This window comes from Drosophila biarmipes, unplaced genomic scaffold (genome assembly GCF_025231255.1).
Source record: "Drosophila biarmipes strain raj3 unplaced genomic scaffold, RU_DBia_V1.1 ptg000004l, whole genome shotgun sequence".
NCBI classification, from domain to species: domain Eukaryota; kingdom Metazoa; phylum Arthropoda; class Insecta; order Diptera; family Drosophilidae; genus Drosophila; species Drosophila biarmipes.
In genome coordinates, this window is record NW_026114526.1 from 3,497,157 (window position 1) to 3,516,334 (window position 19,178).

Below are 19,178 nucleotides of genomic sequence, written 5' to 3' on the forward strand. Positions count from 1 at the left end.
GTTTGTACCACTTGTAAACATTTTTTTACTCAGAACAGTTTCACCGTATGCCACTGTCAACATTTCAAGTGTTTCGGAGCACTTAATTTTATTTTTTACACAAAATTTGATGCAAATCCTTTGATCCATATTTTTCGATAGCAAAAAATCGCTGAGCACGCAAAACAACTTGTTACCTTTACGCCTCTCACAACTAAACAAAAAAGGGGACTCAATTGAAACTTGGTACAGATGTTAGGGAAGAGTGTACCAACATAACAAAACAAAAAAATCGATAACCGAAAATATGTTGCCCGACAATCGGCTCGAATCGAGAGAAGTCCAGAAGTGTCGTATACCGTAGGCCAAGAAATATACAAAAGGAACCACACATGGGTCATAGCATAAGTTGTTAAAGGAATCGGATTTGTTGGAGGATCGAACTGTTCAAATCCCGAGAGCGGATTCTGTGGATGTATTTAATATAGTTTCTGTAAAAGCTATGCGACAGCGGTCATAAAATGAAAGAAATCCAGGAGGAATCTTACGCAAAGGGATCTCAGCTAAATTCGTAAAATGCTTTAATGCCAAGCGTCGACGTTCGTGAAGACAAGAATTAGAAGAATTTTGAGGGAAAATTGGAGGACCTACAAGGGAAATAAATAGGAAAATACCAAGAGAAAGATATAAGATAGAAAATCCCAAATTTATGCAACGAAATATAAACCTTCCCAATTAAAGATGTATATACAAGATAGCAAAGATAACGTAAAACAATATGCCAATTTTAATTTTTTTTTTTTTTTGGGTAAATAGAATGGTTCCATCTTTGGTGTCTCAATACATCTGGTTAAAAATGCAGACTTGCAGATTTTATCGTTACTAGAAAAAACCTCCAAGTATGAAAGTACACAATAAAAAATAAAAGAAAAAAAACCGAAACGGCTTCGTTTTTCTGCTATTACACCTGCAACAAAGTTTTCAAGCCAGGCAAAGTTTTTCAGAACACCTCTCATCCCTTCCCAAGTTGGATAATGATTCGCGCAGTTTTAAATCGACACGTTGGGAATCGTGCCGGACATAACCTAAAAGTTAACCAAAAATAATTTGAAATGAAAAGAAAGAGAGGGAAACAAAAAAGGAAGTTAAGTTCGGCAAGCCGAAGTTTGTATACCCTTGCAGTTAAAAAAAATAATCAATAGTTTCATTAAATTGAATTCGGAATTCTTAAAAATACAAAAATTTATATTCCCAATATTATAAGATAAAATGTCAATAAGCTCCAAAGCTATAATTTGTTTCACATTACTTCCCACCAATTATCCGATCGTTCCTATGACAGCTATATGATACAGTCGTCCGATTTTAAAAAAATATAATTCGAAATTCAGAACTAATTAAAAAATGTTATTTTCAAGCTTATAAGGTTATATGTTAAAAAACACAAAGGACATAAATTTTATTTCATGTTTTCCTACTATTTTTTCGATCGTTCCTATGGCAGCTATATGATATAGTCGTCCGATTTTTATAAAATTTAATTCGAAATTCAAAACCAATTAAAAAATGTTATTTCCAAGGGTAAGAGGTTATATGTTAAAAAACACCGAAGATATAATTTTGTCATATTATTTTACCACTAATTTTCCGATCGTTCTTATAACAGCTATATGGTACAGTCATTCGATCCGGACAGACGGACGTGGCTAGATCGACTCGTCTAGTGACGCTGATCAAGATTATCTACACTTTATGGGGTCGGAAACGTCGTCTTCACTGCGTTGCAAAGTTCTGACTGAAATCATTATACCCTCTGCAAGGGTATAAAAAGAAATGAATAACCACAGGGCAGAAACATGGACAACAACCTACTTAGACGTATAGTTAAGAGGTATACAATAATCTTTCTCTGGTTTGTTCTCCGTGCCCCGGGTGAACTGATTCTCTGGCACTTGAATGATGTACGGGGCGAGTTACTCCTACAATTTTTCGTGAAATTTACGATACTTACTTACTCACGCAGGCAATTTTTTTTGTCGGATTGAATTTATGTAGCTCCATATGAGCTCCCCATTCTTCCGATAGAGAAAAAACAGATATCTGAAAATTCCCCAACAGTTATCAAAATGGCTATAGATCCAGAACAGCTTAAAGCTATCATTCAGGCGGCCGTTAACCGTGCTTTAGCAGACCGAAGACAACAGTAGGGTAAGCGAATTGCGCCAGACTATACACAATCTCGCCAGCCAAGTAGCGACGGTGCAGTTTGCACAAACCCGAGCGGAAGCTCCTTAGATCCAAATATATGAGCCAATAGCAGTAAGCGGCGACGTCCAGTGCAATGAGACTTTGAACGCCGTTAAGTGCCTACTCGAATTTGCGGGCTCACAGGTAGCAGTAGCCGCCTACTACATATTTAGGGGGTATGATAACAGCTCACGCCATTATCAGGCGGTGATCATTATTAGAAGCAAAATAGGAGGCCCTGCTGATGCCGTGCTGTCGCCGTTTGGGACTGTGTTAAATTCGACGCGATCATAAATCGACTTGACTTCACATATAGTGACAAACAGCCAATTCAAGTTATATAGCAGGAGATGGGCACCCTCAGATAGGGTAGCCTCACGTTACTACAATACTATGCCGATGTTGAGAAAAAGCTCACCTTGCTCACCAACAAAGCCACCTACGAGGCATCTGCAGCGAAGGTTATGTGTGATAAATTCCGGGACGATGCCCTCCGGGTATTTATCTCAGGAGGACGAAGCCTCACTGACGTCCCATTCTCGGCAAAGCCGAAAGACATGCCGTCCGCGCTCGCATTGGCTCAAGAAGTGGAGTCAAACCACGAGAGGTACACATTCGCAACGTGGGTTGCAAGAGCCAAAAGGAAAGGGAGCGAAGTTTAATACCAACAAGACAAGATCCCCTCCCAACCAAACCAGCAGTTTGGTGCGAGTAAAAATCCGCACTTTAGAAGGCAGCAAAAAGCGCAGGCCCAACCAGAACAAGAGCCCATGGATGTTGACCCATCCTTCTCTAAAATCCTACCGCAACCCCAGCTCCAGCCTACCAGAATAAAAGGCCAGCCGCGACCGACCGCACAAATATTCAAAAAAGGCAAAGGGTTAACCATGACACTCAGAGTGACCAACAGGCAAGAAAAAACTACGCCAACGTAGCCTCCAATGCGCCGACGAAAATCGAGGAGAAATATGACTCCGACGCCGTAAATTTTTTAGGAGAAAAGTCCTGCTACCCGTTTTTAGACGAAGTACGGGGACTGTTCTAAAATTCCTTATAGACACGGGCGCCTCTAAGAGCTTTGTTAAAAGGCGTCCGTCCAGTAGAAGCCCATTTCACCATTCACGGCACTACAAATAATTGAGAAATGCCTTGTCTCAATCTTTAATATCACGGCTACATTTTTTTGTTCTACCGCACTTATCAACGTTCGATGGGATAATCGGCTTCGACTTGTTAAAACAGGCCGGGGCGTCACTCTGCTTAGAATCGAGAAGACTTAAATGGGGCACGGAAGTCGGAAAAATTTACTTACACACCTGCACCGATGTCAATTTTAGTAACGTAGATTGTCCTGGTGCACCCTCTCTTATTAAAGACGCATTTCTGAAAATGCTAAAAAGCTGGAAAAAAGCTTTTGCAGACCCAAATGAGGCTCTGCTGTACAATACCTCTGTAATAGCCACCATTAGGATCGAAAATGAAGAACCCTTTTATGCAAAACGGGTACACCGTACCCCATGGAGGCGGCTGATTTCGTCAATAAAGAAATTCAAAGCCTATTAAGTAATGGTACAATTCAAAAATCAGTCTCTCCGTATAACAATCCGATATGGATAGTGGACAAGAAGGGCTCTGATGTGACGGGCAACAAGAACATGCAACTAGTGATTGACTTTCGCAAACACAATAGGAGAACGGTGTCTGACAAGTACCTCATCCCGAAAATCTCCATGATATTGGGAAACTTGGGCAAGGCCAAATATTTCACGACAATATACCTTAAGTTAGGATATCACCAAATCATGCTCGCAGAACGCGACCGTGAAAAAACTTCCTTTTCGGAAAATGGAGGAAAGTATGAATTCCGAAGACTCCCTTTTGTCCTGAAAAAAACAGCCAGCAAATTTCAGAAACAATCGACGACATTTTACGCGAATCAATCGGCAAGTTTTGTTACGTATATGTAGACGATGTAATTATCTTGAGGAATCCCACATCACGCACGTAGATTGGGTGTTAAAGAGTCTTTACGAAGCCAATATAAGAGTGTCAGTCGAAAAATCGCGTTTCTTTAAAAATAGCGTAAGTTTTCTCGGATTCATAGTCACCAGTAACGGTGCAACAACTGACCCAAAGAAGGTCAAAGCCATCCAAGACTTCCCGGAATCAAAGTCCGTATTTAAAGTCAGATCATTCCTCGGCCTGGCGAGCTACTATAGGTGTTTTATAAAGGATTTTGCAGCAATAGCAAGACCCATTTCAGACATCCTAAAGGGGGAAAATGGAAGTGCTAGTGGGCATAGGTCACGTAACATTCTGGTACAGTTCTCTGATGCGCAGAAAAAAGCGATTCAGAAGCTGCGAAATATCTTGACATCTGAAGATGTTATGCTAAGTTATCCTGCCTATGGTATTGGTGCAGTCCTATCTCAAGGAGGACGCCCCATCACAATGAACACAATTACCCCACACATAAGAGAGGGAGCTATTATAAATATCTTTACCGAACACCAGCCACTAACTTTCGCAGTATCGGACTCCAATCCGAATGCAAAACTCAAAAGGTGGAGAGCTCGCATTGACGAGTCTGGTGCTCGTATTTACTACAAACCTGGAAAGGAAAATCTAGTTGCTGACGCACTCTCGCGACAAAAACTTAATGCCATGGAAGAAAAAGCTGAATCGTGCGTAGCCACAGCGAGCTCTCCCTGACACACGCAATAGAGACAACGGATAAGTCCTTGACCTGCTTCCAAAACCAAATAACTTTGGAGGAGGCACGCTTCCCGTTAAAACGCAGCTTCATCATCTTAGGAAACAAGAGACGACATGCGATCAACTTATCCTAAAGGCGTAAACGCCATCCATTGCGACCTACACATGGTCGCAATGGTACAGGACGTACTAGTTCGGCCAATTCCGGCCACAAAATTCTGGCATTGCAAGAATCGCAAGAATCGTAACAGATATTTTAGCTGTGGTACAGCCGGTTTCATCCAGAACAATTTAAAAACAGCCTTATTACAGCTCATGAATTTCTTCCCGAACGCGAAGACAATTGAATGAACCGACACTGAATTCGCATACGATTTCGTCTATGGTGAGTGACCATTCAAGTCGATCCACTAGGTCATCAATAAGAGGCCAGCCGACGTTATAAAAGAAGAGAATGATGACATGCAACGAGACATTTGCGACAAAATGTGCTCAGAACGCGCTTAGAGCCAGGGAAATCGTTTCGCGTCCGAACAGGGTTTTCGAATTCGGCGACAAGGTCTTAGTGAAATCCAACAGGAGGCTTGGCAACAAGCTCACACTACTGTGGGAAGAGAGAGTCGTCGCTCGCCAGATAGTTCTTAAATTTTTATATTTTTAAATTATTATTATTTTTTTACTCTCACCACTACCACTTGGCATACGTTTTTTGACCGCTTTTATTCTTACTAAAGACTATTCTCTATACTTTGGTGGTGGGCTACCCCATTTCGAACAGACATAACAATTTATCCAAATTAAGACACACGGTGAATCTGTCGGAATATAGGTGAGGGGTAGAGGAAGCTGATGGCATGACCAACATGTTCTCCCAATCACATATGCAGAAACTCTTGGTCGTCGACGATGCTCATCTGCGCGACCTGCTCGACTCGTTGAGCATCCAACATAGAGTAGCTAGGAGCTTAGAACAGAACAGAATTGAAAGTAGTTGCCAGATGCGGATGATTTTGAAAAATGTCAGTTCACATAATTCCAAATATAATTCAATAATAAGGTCCACGACCAAATCAATAAAATTTCCACAAGCGTCAATCAACTTCTAAGGTCAGCCAAAAAATCCCAAATTGGCACGGGACACCTGTACGAGATGTTATTATCTCGAAATAGGATGATTGCAATGGAGCTGCAGAATTTAATAATTGCAATAGCTCTTGCAAAGGTCAATGTAGTGAGTCCAAGCTTATTAGATCATGCAGACCTGGAAAATGTGTGGATGGAGGAGCCCACCGATACTCCTATTAAAGATGTATTGTCCGTTGGCTCCGTTAAAATATTTCAGTCCGTTAAAATTTTGCATTTTATTATCAAATTTCCAAAAATTAAGGCAGCCTGTAATATAGTTACTATTTTCCCAATTTCGCAGTACGACACGATGCTCCGGCTAGTAGATGCAATGGAGAATTCCACACGGTGAAGAATTGCTCCACAACACCAAAGGCTACGTTTTGCCAGTTGGCGCTAAGAAGTTCGTGTGCCCAATAACTCAATGCTGGAGGCGTCGAGTTCCAGCAAAGCGACTTGAAGCCTTACCTATGTCGACGAAGGGATTATCATCGTAAACGATTGACCGTCTCGCGTGGGTGTGGACAACGGCACCTATGTTCACATACGAGGCACCCACCTCATCACCTTTACCGACGCAGCTCGGAAAAGGGCTGCGGGAGTAGCACAACATCCTTAGCCTTCCATACCTTCCATACTTTCACCGTTTCAAAAGGTTCAAGGAAAACGTCAACAGCTTCGGACACATCAGATAGTGCTAATTGCGGGAGCAATGTATTGCGCGTTAATTTGAGTCGGCCTATCGACGAGTCACACAGCCCAAGAAATCGTCGGCCCAATTGCGAGAGGTGATCGCCCAAATAGGTTCGGCCGAGGGCGGCCTTATTCCTGAGGGGGGAGTAGTTAACTAAGTCAACCGAGCGGCGGTTCTTATCAATTAGGCCAGCAGCTAAGAAGGGCAGTCACCCTTCCAACGTAATCTCCCTAAATTCTGGATTAGAGTATCACCGGCCTCCCCTTACCACCAACATATTGCTAAGGAGCAAGACCGCTGCGTGGGACCCTCCGGCATCAGCAGGCGTACCGCGCATATTACAACTCACATATAATTATAATTTATTCAAAACAACTCCGCCAACCGCCGTTAGATAATTTATTATTTTCGTCCTGACTGAGTCTCTGGGCAAGCGGAAAAGGGAGACTAGTTTTCTCCCAACGTAATCAGCCTATTTCTACAGTGGATGACCAGCCGGTCCAGTGACCGCAGCGAGGAACTACTCTCCCGGAAAAAAAAACCTGCCAGCGGCTAGCAACCCGGCCACCGCTCGTGGTCGCCCCCCACCAACGAGCCTAAGGGCAGCATTTATCTATCCCCTTCTAGTGGACGGCAGCGCGGGATCCCGCGCACACCCACGGGGGAAAACCTTTTATTTAATTTATACATTTATTTATGCACTAAATTTTGTTTGTATATCTTACCTTACCACGATTATTTTCGTCAATATTTCTCAATGCCTTGAGTATATTAAATACATTCAAAAAAAACAAATGAATGATTAAATTTTATTCTAAATTTTTTTAAGTAATGAATACAACACGAATAAAAAAAAACCAGGGAGAAGAAGTATGTATATCGATGTAAACAGTTCTATGCATGATAAATAAATATAATTAAATACAGTAACCTATAACTGTTTAATAAATAGTTTATTAATACAATCCATAATAATTAAATTATTTCTAATAAATTAAAAAAGATAATAAATAAGAGCAAGAGCATAAATGAGGTGGGTAAGCTCTGGAGGAAGTGATCATGGTATGGTGGGCACTTCGCAGTTCTTTGCAAAATAAATTATGTAGCGTAGGGAAGTCATTACGGGAATGTAATTTTTGTAGGACCGAAACTGAGCATTTCAACGTGTCGTTTTCCAATACTTAATAAGCCACCTCAAGCCTACCAAACCAATTTAAGTCCGAGGACAGTCAATTGTCACATTATAGATCGTTGCATGTTACAAGATAATTCAATCTCGACTTTGCCATCAAAAATATCAAACATTTTTATTTTGCAATGTTACAATAGCGCCTTCTTACAGAGATCCATCCACCATTAAATAGATCGTACATACAATTTGGCGTTCCAAAAAAACGGCAAGCAGCTAAGAATAATAATAATAATGTACTATCCGCACTTATCGAATCCCTACTGTACATATATACAGCACCAAGGCATACATAATTTATATGTATAAATACACTGTGACACTTTGTTGCAGTGTTATTGTAAACATCCCAATTCAAGTGCATATGTAACATGATCACATATATGCGCTATGAACCTAAAGTGCTGACCACGCGTTTCCTCTGGCTGGCTTTACCGGCAGTGCAGCTACGCGGCTTAGCCTAAGCATAGCCGTAATGATTTTGTACAAAACAGATATTGTCCAAAAATTAGAGCGACACGTACATGTTGCTCCAAATTAAAAATCACAATACTAAACCAAAGTGTTTTGCATAATAAAGAACTTAATCTAAAGTTATGGTATTGCAATTTCACAACATGGCGACCGTGACAGCGGACTTGTAAGACCAAGGACAGAAGTAACATCAACAACAACAGCGACATCGACAAAAGAAACATTTCACCATAAAACTGATGGACAACAAGAGAAAAACCACATCTGAGTGAGTAGAGTTGAGTAATGGGCAAGCAGCGCGGTGGTATAAACCACAAAATAAATAAAAGAATAGCCAAACTAAAGTGGCTAATATACAAACAATCGCCACCGCCCGCATGGTCTACAGCTTAGAAGTTACAAACTGAGCTTGACCATCTTATAGAGACCCTACGGGTGAAAAAAAAGACTCTCACTCTAACTCGCCAAATAATAATAATCAAATAAAGAACTTCTTAAAACCAAAACCTTTCCACATATCAGCAGTACTGCCGAAACCAAAGAAGATATGCCCTGTTGACAACCGCTATTCTCACCACATTGCGTTGCGACGCGCTACCAGAAGGAGCAATAGTCTGTGCCAACCCAGCACCGGCAACGCCACGCACATAAAGCTGGCCAAGGAACCGACAGTGCCACAGAGGGCCCAGAAGCTGGCCGCACTACAAAGAGTGAAGGAAACATCAAATGCTAAATATAGAATATAAACCCTTGCGAAACCCTTTTTGCTCGATAGCAGTGCAGCCCGTAAAGCTGTACGAAAATTAGGTAGGAAACTGTCAAACCAAACATAATCGAAAAAAAATGAAAATTATCAATTAAAGTGTAAGTTATGAATAATAACCGCATAAGTAAATATCCAGACTCTCAAATAAGTCAGAAAGAATACCCTATAAAAATATAATTACATTAATAGAAATTAATAGTCCAACTGATATGGGGTTAATAGACACTAAAACAGTGGACTCCACTGCAAATGTCATTAACAAAGTTGAAGTTGAGAATAAAGACATGGGTTTAATAACCACATTATTGATTATCATCGTAGTAATAATGTGTTCTTATGTATTTTAATTTAATTGCACAATAAGTGCCTAAGAAAAATATTAAGCCAGGCAAATGACCAGGATAAAATAAAAGAAAATTTAAAAAATATAAAACAGCAACAAAGATTGCATAAAACAAAACGTTAAATATATTTTTGCATTCTAACAATACATATAAAATTGAATTCAAATTACAGTACTAAATAAATTCTTATCTAATCTATGTTTGTTCTATCGTTTGACACAATTTATATGAAAGACTATATAAGCATGAAATGGAATGGCATCTATTGAATGCCGAATTAGTTGAAATCAAATTAAAATTTGATAAATCATACAAATGCTTAACTCAAAATAGGAATATTACAAACGTGACTATAAGTAAGCACGCAACGATATTAGTTGCCTGTTTCAATCAAGAAGGATCATTGATACACGACAACAGAGAAAAACTAAATACTCACCATTGGTGGTATGTATCAAGATTTTTACATAGATTAAAGAATAATCTAAATAGTATCAAAACAAAGTATAATAAAAGTAGATATAACAATACCCTCAATATTAAACACTCCAGCAGTAGTCGAAGAAGATACAAAGTAAGATACAAGTAATTCAGAAACTATAATAAAAAAAAAAGATCTAGATGATATGACAATACCAGCGGTAATAATTTTACCAGAGCCATCCGAATCTCAATCAGAGTCCGTAATCGAAAAAACAGTAAACATGGCTATGACACAATTAGAATATCTAAATTAGCCTCATCGATAATACCTGAGTTCGATGGAAAGGTAGAAAACCTAACGAGTTTCATAGACGGTTTGAGTCTAATTGATTTAATGAAAGGTCCTCATGAAACAGTTGCTATTAGTCTAATAAAGACAAAATTAAAAGGCCATGCAAGAAAGTTAATAACAAATGAAGAGACAATTACAGCCATAATTGACAAACTACAATTTAAAGTAAAAACTGCTCAATAAACAGGGTAAAATACATCATGGAAGCTGGCACGTTCAGCACCATGGATGAGGTCACATCGAAATTTGTTAATAATTGCACAGAAGCAACAGGGCACGCTAATTGCATCCTGTATTTCAGTGGGCAACAAAACAATAATAGAGGTAGCCGTGGAAGCTACCGAGGAAGGGCCAATTACAACAACAACGGCAATCGCCTATGAAACAACATTAATAGAGGCAGAGGACAGTACAGAAGAAATTACAGGGGTCGCGGTAACTCAAGTCGCGGACACGGTAACAATAACCCCTCTAACGTTCGTGTAACACAGAGCAGTTCGGAAAACTGACAGACACCTTAAGGTACCCACAATTAAATAAAAAAGTACACACAATACAAACAGTACTCTTACATTCCTGCTAGACACAGAAGCAGATATATCACTAATCAAAGAAAACTCAGATGTCTTTAATAACATTGAAAAAGAAAAAACTGTAAATATTCAAGACATTGGACATGGCATTTTCACGTCCAATAGCTTAATCCAAATTGAGCTACAGACAGACAGATATATTATTCCACATAATTTCCATTTAGTCCCTAATAGTTTTTCAATACCATGTGATGGAATAATAGGAGTTGACTTTATAAAAACCTTTAATTGCAACCTAGACTGTGAACCAGAAAATAATTGGTTCATACTAAGACCAAATAACTTAAATTACCCCAATTATGTTCCAATACATTTCAGCTCCGGTAATAATTTAATACTATTACCAGCAAAATCTGAAGTTGTCCGAAAGTTAGACATTAACTCAACAGAAGATAATTTCTTAATTCCTAATCAAGAAATTACATCTGGTATTTATGTTGCAAATACAGTGGCAACATCTAACAATGCATTGGTCCGTTTACTGAATACAACCAGTAACGACCAATTAGTCGACATAAATAATATCAATTATGAACCTCTTTCGAATTATGAAATAATTCAGTTCGAGAACACAAGAAGACATGGCTCAACTACAGAAACATTTTCCAAAACAATTTAAGTCACAACTCACTGAAATATGTTCAAAATATAGTGATATATTCGGACTTGAAACCGAACCAATCACAACAAATAATTTTTACAAACAAGAATTAAGACTAAAGGATAAAGATCCAGTATACAAAAAAAATTACAGAACACCACATAGTCATCAAGAATAGATAAAGAAACAAGTACATAACCTAATAAAAGACAATATAGTTGCAGAATCTGTATCCGAGTATAATAGCCCTCTTTTATTAGTACCCAAAAAACCACTTCCAGGTTCAGACGTTAAGAAATGGAGATTAGTAATAGACAATCGCCAAATAAATAAAAAATTATTGTCCGATAAATTTCCCCTACCCAGGATCGACGAGATTCTAGATCAACTAGGTAGAGCTAAATACTTTTCATGCCTTGACCTTATGTCAGGATTTCATAAAATAGATCTAGAAGAAAGCTCAAGAAATATAACCTCATTTTCAATAAACAATGGATCATATCGCTTCACGCGACTGCCATTTGGCTTAAAAATAGCACAAAAATTCATTTCAGAGAATGATGACAATAGCATTCTCGGGTCTAGTTCAGAGCAACGTATGATCAAAAACCTAATCAATGTATTTGAACTCTGTAGAAAAAATAACCTCAAATTACATCCACAAAAATATTCATTCTTTATGCACGAAGTGACATTTCTTGGTCACAAGTGCACAAATAAAGGAATACTGCCAAGTATGATGTCATCATGAATTATCCCGTACCACATGATGCGGAAAGTGCTAGACGATTCGTTGCATTCTGCAACTATAATCGAAGTTTTATAAAAAACTTCGCCGATTATTTACGGCACATAACAAGATTATGTAAAAAGAATGTCCCATTTTTATGGACAGACGAATGCCAAAAAGCATTCCTGTATTTAAAAAAGAAACTTAAGGAACCAACCCTGCTGCAACACCCCGATTTTAGCAAAGAATTTTGCATATTCACTGATGCAAGTAAGCAAGCGTGTGGAGCAGTTTTAACCCAAAACTATAACGAGCTCCAACTTCCAATTGCATACGCATCGAGAGCGTTTACGAAAGGTGAAAGCAATAAAAGTACTACAGAACTGGAATTAGCAGCAATTCATTGGGCGATATTACATTTTCGACCATATATATGGCAAACATTTTATAATTAAAACGGATCACAGACCTTTAACATATTTATTTTCCATGGTCAACCCAAGCTCAAAGTTGACAAGTATGCGGTTAGAATTAGAAGAATATGACTTCACAGTCGAGTATCTAAAGGTTAAAGACAATTTTGTAGCAGACGCTCTATCCAGGATAAAATATCCGAATTAAAACATACAAAATAAAATCCTGAAAGTCACTACCAGGTACCAAAGTAGACAGAATTTCTGCGCAGAAAATAAAAAAGTAGAGTTGCCAAGGCAATCCACAGAAAAAGCTTCTCAGCCCAACATATACAACGTCATTAATAATGACGAAGTACGTAAAGTAGTAACCTTTTATATAAAAGATATGCTATATCTCTTTAGACATGGTAAAAAATTATAACAAGAATAGATATTGGAGATATATATACAAATGGAAATATTGATTTAGGTCAACTATTCCCAAGGCTTGAAAAAGAAGCCGGTATATTAAAAATAAGCCAATTAAAAATAGCACCGTGAGAAAAAATCTTTAAAAAAATGTCAATAGATAATTTCAAAAATATGGGAAATAAATATTGAACACACACGATACTCAACCCGGTGACTATAATGAATAAAAATAAAGCGAAAGAAGCTATACTGTCTACACTACATGATGATCCAATACAAGGAGGTCATACAGGTATTACAAAAACCTTGGCCAAGGTCAAAAGACATTATTACTGGAAAGGTATGACTCGTGATATAACACAGCATATCCAGAAATGTCAAAAATGCCAGAAATCAAAAATAATAAAACATAAGACCCCATTAACCATAACTGAAACACCAGTAAAAGCTTTTGACAGAGTTATAGTGGATACAATTGGTCCATTACCAAAGTCAGAGCAAGGAAATGAATATGCAGTCACACTTACGAGTATATGTGACTTGACTAAATATTTAGTAGCTATACCAGTTGCAAACAAAAGTATAACAACAATAGAAAAAGCAATATTTGAATCTTTTATTCTCAAGTACGGTCCAATGAAGACGTTCATTTCGGACATGGGGACGGAATATAAGAATTCAATTATAAATGATTTGTGCATCATCACCAAACTGTCGGAACAATAGAAAGAAGTCAACGAACATTTAATGAATATATACGATCCTACATATCAGTTAATAAAAATGACTGGGACGTATGGCTTCAATATTTTGTTTATTGTTTCAACACAACCCCTTCTATGGCACATAACTATTGTCCATATGAATTAGTATTTGGAAAGACAAGCAGTCTACCAGAATACATTAATACCATAAGTACTATAGAACCTATATACAACATAGATGATTATGCTAGAGAAAGTATATATAGATTAGAAGTAACTTATAAAAAAAGCAAGAAATATGCTTGACTTAAATAAACATAAAAATAAGAAATTATGTGATTTAAAATCGAAGGAGATACTTTATCCTCGATATACTGGGCGACAATCGTTTTAATGGTGTGATTGGCCCTTTCTGTCGAGTTCTGTTGCGGAGTACAAGGTGCTGTATGTTGGATCTCCATTCCCGCCTGCTTGCAGAAGGCTTTGAATGAAAGACTCGTAAACTGTGTCCCATTATCGCAGACAAATGTTCGGGGGATACCAAAGTGATTCAAAATCTTCTCCCGAAAGGATTTTTCGAGATGCGCTGAAGTAGCTTTTCTCAAGGGGACCAACTCAACCCATTTCGAAAAGGCGTCGAAGAATACGAGCAGCATCGTATTCCCACTTTTGGATCGCGGAAGTGGCCCAATAAAATCGGCGCAGACAGTATCGAACGGCTCGTTAATCTGTCTGGTGAACATTTTACCCGCCTGATTAGTTTGGCTGACTTTGAACCGTTGGCAAGTGTCACACTTGCGGACATACCTGGCAATATCGCGAAAAAGACCCGGCCAGTAATATCTCTGGGCGATACGGGTGGTTGTCTTCCTGATTCCGAGATGTCCTGCCGTGGGCTGGTCATGACATTCCGACAGTACTCGCTGTCGGTGTTCCTTGGCTACGCACAGTTTTCAGGGCACGGAGTCTTCGTCGTCAGGTCGGGATCCGATATACCGATATAGCTGTTGGTTCTCGTACGCGTAGTCCGGGTAATCTTCAGGCCTGTCCTAAACAAATTTCAGCACCCGCTGGTACCATGTGCAACCCGGCTTATCCTCCTGGATCATCTGAAGTACTTTCAAAGACTGTCGAGAAAGTGCATCTGCAACAATATTCTGGCTCCCGCGTCGATAGGTGACGTCAAACTGGTACTGCTGCAGTGGGATTATCCGTTATCACCTCAAATCGATAACCTTCCAAAGAGCATCTGAGTTTCCTGATCGCTCATATGATAGCCAGACACTCCTTTTGTGTGGCGGAGTAGTTCTCCTCGGCGGCGATGAGGCGTCTGCTGGCGAATGTGATGACTCGTTCTTCTCCCTGGATTTTCTGCGTTAAAACTGCTCCTAGGCCGATGTCGCTGGCGTCTGTTTGCAACACGAACTTCTCGTTGAAGTGGGGGCAGGCGAGAACCGGTGCCTCCGTGAGTTTTCTTTTGAGTTCCTCGAACACATCTTGCTGCTCCTGCTCCCATTGCCATTTCTTTCCTTTCTTGAGTAGCAAAGACATGGGCTGCACTACGCTGGCAAAGTTGGGTACAAATCTCTTGTACCATGACGCGATCCCTAGACATCTCTTCAACTCCTTTTATGTGGTGGGCGGACTCAGTTGCCGTACTGCCGAAATCTTGTCGGGATCCGTGTGAATTCCCTCCTCACTGATGACGTGTCCCAAGTACACCAGGCTGCGCTTAAAGAAACTGCATTTCTTCGCGTTGAGACGAAGGTTCGCCTTTCGTAGCCGTCGGAATACTTCTTGTAAATGCTGCACATGCTCCTCCAGAGTGCGGCCGATGATGATGATGTCATCCAAATACGCAAACGCGTTGGCCTCCATGTCCGGTCCTATGACGCTGTCGAGCGCCCGCTGGAATGTGGCTGGTGCTGAGTGGAGGCCAAACGGAATCACGTACAAGCGCTGTGGGGGCTCCGTAAAGGCCCTATACAGTCGTTGCGTAGCAGTTCTCTGCATCGCGGGATTCTTAGGAAAATACCTCTGTTTGATGTGCTTATCATCTCGCATCGTGATCGTATGGTCAGCGATATTTGACCCTCCCGTCAATTCTTCGAATTTGACCAATTCCTCCTGTAGGAATTTGTTTACCCAGGGTTCTAATTCTTCTTGCTCGGTATTTGCTGTGATTACGGCTAGTGCTCCTCCAACGTCAGGTGTGTACCCTGGTCTGGCTGGGGAAGGCGCTCGCCCTTCTTCTACTGGTTCCACTGAAACAGTAGCATGATTCCGTCGAAATGGATTATTTCGCACGGCGTTGTCGTCTCGAGGCCCTAAAATACTGCTGGTCGGGGTGGCTTGCACCTCGTTATCTGGATCGTTGTTCGCTGGAGTGAACGCGTTTGTCAAGAGAGAAGGCATAGCTAAGTCGTTGGTGGAGCTGCTTATTAAGAGAGGGTTCATCTGCAGCGAAGCGCGGCCGCATTGGAGAGTGGCAGACACGCGACAGAGGAAGTCCATGCCCAATAGCACGTCTTCCATGATCGAAGGGAAAACTAGCAGTGGAAAGGTGACCCAACGTTGGTCCAACCGGACTTTGGCTACCAGAGACTTGGTTATCTCCTTGCGTGAGCCTTCCGCCAGGCTGACATGAGTGTGTACCGACCGCACGTTGTGTGGCGTCCCTACACGTTGGACAACTCGTTCGCTCACGAAGCTTCTGCCAGCTCCGGTATCTATAGTAGCGTTAAACTTTTGACTCGACTGAACCTGTAAGATTTCTCTTAATTCCTGGAATTCCTGTAGGCAGTCTCCGTCCGCTCCCCGAGGGGGCGAAGACTCCTCTCGTTTCCCGGATGGGTACGACGGCAACACTCGAGAGTGCGTACTCCTCTGCGACCGCAATCCCAACAAAAGAGGACTCTGGGATTGCGACATGTAGCTGACCTGGGCACAATTCCTGCAAGCAAGACTTAAATTCGGCACCATTGACATGTTCCCCACTCGAGGAACTGATTGTGCAAACTGTGGCTGGGGTGGGTGGTCGTCTGGCTGGTCGTGTGAAATTTTGTTGACCTGTTGGTGATGCTCCTGCATACGCTGGGACCTCGTACTCATTCCTTCTCGGCGCTGGCTGTGGTTCAGCCAACATTCTGGCATGGCTTCGTGTGCTCCGATCGCGGGTGACCTCGTAGTTTAACGCTAAAGTGGTAAGTTGCTCCAAATTCGTGAAGTCGTGCCTCCTTGCGTACATCTGATACTCCGGTTAGGGATTTTCGTAGATTCGGTTCAACTCCTGCTTCGCATTATACCCTGCTCTATGCATCATGAGTCTGATGTTTACTAGGTATTGTTTGAAAGTCTCTCCACGTCGCTGATCTCTGGTGCGGATCTCATCCTCGAGTCGCTGAAAGTACCTGGGCGGCAGAAATAAGTCAAGAAACGCCTTCTTGAAGTTCGTCCAAGATTTTCCTAGCAGCTGGCTTGTCCGAAACCAGTGCTCAGCTGTATCCGTCAAAAAATCAGGGATGGCCTGCGGCATCTTCTCCACGTCAACTTCGTATGCGGTGGCTCGTTGGATGAAGGTGATGGGGTCCGTACTTCCGTTAAAAGTGATTCCCCAATTCTTCAGCTTCTCCACTAGCGTGGCTGCGGACATCTCTGCTTTCCTGAAAAAAAAATCCCGCTTGACCGGATGGATCTCCGTGTCTCCGACTACATCGGCGGCACCTCTGCCTTCCAGTGCTGGCACCTGAAGCTGTGTTGGACTCGGTGGGTGTGGGTTCGGAGTCGGTGAACGCTGCTTCCTATCCGTTAGTGTGGCTGTAATTTCCGCCTCGCATTCCTGCAGCCGCTCGGCTATCTCCAGCACGTGGTCGTCCCGATTATTAAAAGCAGCCAGCCGTCTCCTCATTTCCTCAACTGTTCCGGTTGCTTCCAAAGAAAACTCCTTCAGAATCGCCTGCAATTCCCGCTTCCGGAGATACGAAATCCATCGCGCGCCCATATTGCTGTGGAATAATAGTTAACTGGCAAACGACAGGAAAAGTTTTGATAGGATGAGAGAAATTCTTGGACGAGGGTCAAACGATGTTCGAAATGGTTAAAATCTTCATCAAAAATTTTATTTTATTTGCCACCAAGAATTTACTGCAACGATGGTGACCACAATCCGATGTCAAACGACGATTTAATTCCTAAATTTTACTCGACGATGATTGAATTTTGTTCGACGACGATGTAGTTTTAAATTTTTCCACGACGATGTTTTTAAGAGCTGCCGATGCACGTGTTGACTCTGCGATGGTTATATGAGAAGCCCTCCACCGATGTGATCCCGTTGCCTGTACTTGCTCGACTCCTCCTCGTGTGAGAGGGACGACGATGAGAGTGAAAACGAAAAACAAAACGGCTGCGCTATGGGGAGTATACGTTAGCTTTTTCCTACCTCGTGCTTTCGAAACTCTCTTGACCTGAGTCGGCTAGCCTAGAGGGCTCTCGCTCTCTCTCTCTTTCCCATTATCTGCCTGTATGTGTTTCGTCCTCACGTGATTTGCTGCCCACGTGATCTTGGAACAAGTAATCTCTGATTTTAGGTTATGTACTTTGCTCTTCTTAGAAATAAATATATGTGTGTTTGCGTGCGTCAGAAATTTCTCGCTGTGTGTGGGTATACTTTTGTATAAGTTCTCCCGAATGCCATGGGCTCTGCTTAAATTCTAAGTTTTTCTTTTGAGGTTATGTTCGATGCGCTGGTGTATTTTTATAAATATATATATATTTTTTTTCCCTGTTTTTCTGTCCTAGAAATTTTTGTGTCCCTCGATATATGACTCTCATTACGTTCCGACTTAAAAATTTCTCCTCTAAGTGACGGAACTGAAAATTTTCAAACTACAGCCACCGGGATACGGAGTGAGAGAAATAGTTTATTCGGTAAAGAAAGAAAACCTTGCTTCTGATCCCGTGCACCGCCTTTTCACAAAGAGGCCTAGTCAAGCTTTTCCGCCGCGTTTTGTTCAATGTCTCGCCTCCTCTGGGTTTTTTCCACTTGTCGAAGTTTCGGTACTCCTTTACCCCTGCTCTTCCCTTGGCGCGTGCCAATTTTCGTAAGTTGTTTTCCTCCTCGATCGCATGTCCTCTCTCGCTTGCTCCTGTGCGGCGCTGCACTTTTCGTGGTGAATATTTCGTTGCTCTTCTGGTGTGTATGTGTTTGTAGCTACTGCTGATGTGAGAGCGCCCTGCAAGCAAAAAGGCGATAATTCTATCGCCTATCGTCCAGAAGTCACTACTAAGTCACTTCTGGAAGATAGAAAGGCGATAGCGCACATTTTACAAAAACAAACAGGGTCGCGGTCGCGAAGAAGTAACTTCTGAGACACTTCTAGACGATACATAAACAAAGTTACTGGGAAAAAGTAG